We start from the raw sequence: 3,562 nt of genomic DNA, 5'->3' as shown, positions 1-3,562 counted from the left end.
TCTTATCATGTAATCATGCATTAAATCAATAAATTCACACATAAACCAATTATGCCCTCCCGGCACACTAATCAAGGCCCTTAAGCCATATTAGTGATTTTGGGTCTTACACTTTAGGTCCTTGGTCACTTTCCTTGACCTAAACCTGTTTGAACAATACAACTCGTAGCAAAATAGTTAAAATTGTAATACAGCAAAACAACACACGTAATGAGAAAATACCTGTATAAAATACAATAATTGGCAAAAATGACTGGCTGCGCATAGTCCCTTATATTTCTCGTAATAAATGGACAAAATGTGTCTGTACGAGTGATAAAAAAGATCTTACACTTATAAGTGATTAGTCACATAAAATGACCAACCGTTTTTCATAACTTGTAAAAAGTAAAATTAATACAAGTATGAGCGCTGGCAGGCGGCTAACAACAAGGCGCGGTACTACATGTTGACTAGTATGGTCGACACTCGCAAGACAAAGATGGAGAATGTCGAGATAGCCCACGAAATCATAGATCAGTTCCAAGACATGTTTTGTGCTAAGTCAGCGCAGACTCGTTTTGAGGCCACCAAGAAATATTCCAATGCTCGAATGGCTCCTTCTCAACATGTTCGTGATCACCTGATCAAGATAACAAACTACTTTCAGTAAGCTGATCTGCACGGAGCCATAATAGATGAGGAAACTCAAGTTGGCTTAATCCTCAATAGTCTTTCTCCAGCTTTCCTTCCATTCACCACCAACTATGTGTTGAATAAACTCAACTATGGTCTGACGCAGCTCATGAATAAGCTTCAGACTTTTGAGTCTATCATGGGTGGACCTAGTAAGGGAGGAGAAAAGAAGACAACTACCACTACTGCTACTGATCCAGCTAAGGCTAAAGCTAACCAAGCTTCATCTTCAAAAGCTGGAAACAAAAGGAAATGTGGGCAAAACAACAACCCCAAGCCTGCAAAGGCGAGTGCACAACCAAGTGCACAGACGCCTAAGGGGAAAAACAAGAAAAACAAGAAAGGTAAAGGTAAATGTTTTCACTGCAAAGAGAAGGGGCATTGGAAACAAGATTGCCCCAAGTTTCTAGCAGATAAAAACAAAGGTAATGATTATAGTTCATTTATCTTGGAAACATGTGTTTTAGAGAATGATAACTCTGTTTGGATTATTGATTCTGGATCTACTAACCATGTTTGTAACTCTTTAGAGCTTCTTGAATCGTGCGAGGAAGTGAACAAAGGAGGCTTAAAGCTTAGAGTTGGGAACGGAGCGTTCGTTGCGGTCCAAGCTAGAGGAAGAGCTCGTCTGAAGTTCAGAAATAAATTTTTAATTTTAAAAGATGTATTTTTTATTCTGGATATTAGTAGAAATTTAATTTCAGTTTCCATGTTGCAATTAGAACGATTTGTTATGACTTTCACAAGTTTTAATATATCTATTTCTTTCAATGGATCACAATTGTGTATTGCATGTTTGGAAAACGGGCTTTATATTCTGCGACCTAACGAACCCCTCGCTCTTAATAATGATTTATTCAAAGTTGCTAAACCTAGGACCAATAAACGTCAAAAGACCGATAACAATAATATGACATATTTATGGCACTTGAGACTAGGTCACATTGGCTATGATAGGATTCAAAGACTTACAAAGGACGGACCTTTGAGGGAACTCACCTTAGGTGAATTACCTGTCTGTGAATCTTGTCTAGAAGGCAAACTGACCAAGCGTCCATTCTCTGCAAAGGGTGATAGGGCCAGAGAACCACTTGGTCTTGTGCATTCAGATGTTTGTGGACCTTTGAATGTACAAGCCAGGGGTGGTTTTGAGTATTTCATCACTTTCATTGACGATTACTCTAGATACTCATGCCTTTACCTAATGCATAGGAAATCAGAAACATTTTCAAAGTTTCAGGAATTCCTAGCAATGGCTCAGAACCAATTAGGTAAAACATTAAAGATCTTGCGATCTGATAGGGGTGGAGAATATTTGGATATACAGTTCCAAGATCATTTAACTGAACTTGGGATTTTATCAAAACTTACTACCCCAGGTACTCCGCAACAAAATGGTGTAACGGAATGCCGAAACATAACTTTATTGAAAATGGTTAGATGCATGCTTAGTTACTCAAATCTAGCAACTTCATTCTGGGGACATGCAATTGAAACCGCGAATGACATTCTCAATGTCGTCCGTCATAATCAATCCCCAAAACACCTTTAGAGCGCTGGAATGGTCGTGAACCTAGTTTACACCATTATAGAATTTGAGGGTTTCCCGCTCACGTCCTGAGGAAAAGGAGGGAAAGCTAGGACCGCGAACTGAAGTTTGCATGTTTGTTGGCTATCCTAAAGGTACTCGGGGTGGACTTTTCTATAGTCATTCAGAAAAGAAAGTGTTTACTTCTACAAATGCTACTTTTCTGGAAAATGATTATGTCCAGAACTTTAAACCTCGCAGCAAAGTAGTTTTAGAGGAGATGGTTAAAGAATTGACTCCAACCAATGTTCCATCATCATCAACGCGAGTTGATGATGAAATTTCCACTCTTCACGTCCAACCGACGCAAGTCGGTTTAAATAAAGAAAGTACCACTGTTCCTAAGCAAACAATCACGGAGCCTCATTGTAGTGGGAGGGTTTCTAGGAGCCCATTTCGCTATGGTTTGGATGGTGAAACCAATATGGTCGTTGGTGACACTAGTGATGATGATCTGTTGTCTTTCAAACAGGCAATGGCTAGCCCTGAAAAGGAACTATGGTGCGAAGCCATGAAATAGGAAATGGAGTCCATGTACTTAAATTCCGTCTGGGATCTTGTGGAAGCACCTAGTGACTTTAGGGCCATTGGGTGCAAGTGGATCTACAAGAAGAAACGAGGTGTTGATGGAAATATCGAGACTTATAAAGCTTGATTAGTGGCAAAGGGTTATACCCAAAGAGAAGGCGTGGACTATGAGGAAACTTTTAGTCTGATAGCCATGCTCAAATCCATTCGCATCCTCCTATCCATAGTAGCCGCTCTCGACTATGAGATCTGGAAAATGGACATCAAGACAACTTTTCTTAATGGAAAGCTTGACGGAGTCATTTATATGGATCAGCCAGAAGGATTTAACGTATCTGGATAAGAAGGAAAAGTTTGCAAGTTGAATAGGTCCATCTATGGACTTAAGCAGGCTTCTCGTTCCTGGAATCTTAGGTTTGATGAAATAATCAAAACCTATGACTTTGAACAAAATATTGATGAGCCATGTGTTTACCAACTGAAGGCAAATCAAATAGTGGTATTCCTGGTTCTTTATGTAGATGATATCTTACTCATTGGAAACAATGTTAAGAAATTATCAGATGTGAAGAATTGGCTGAGCACTCAATTCCAGATGAAGGATTTGGGTGAAGCAAGTTATGTTCTAGGTATCCAAATCATCAGGGATAGAAAGAACAAACTTTTAGCTCTATCTCAAGTAGCTTACATTGATAAAGTGCTTGAACGTTTCTCAATGATAAATTCCAAGAAAGGGCGTCTACCATCCCGCCATGGAATTCATCTTTCAAA

Source organism: Humulus lupulus, chromosome X, assembly GCF_963169125.1.
Source record: "Humulus lupulus chromosome X, drHumLupu1.1, whole genome shotgun sequence".
NCBI classification, from domain to species: Eukaryota; Viridiplantae; Streptophyta; class Magnoliopsida; order Rosales; family Cannabaceae; genus Humulus; species Humulus lupulus.
The sequence above is the reverse complement of the archived record's forward strand: the minus strand, read 5'-3'. Positions refer to the sequence as shown.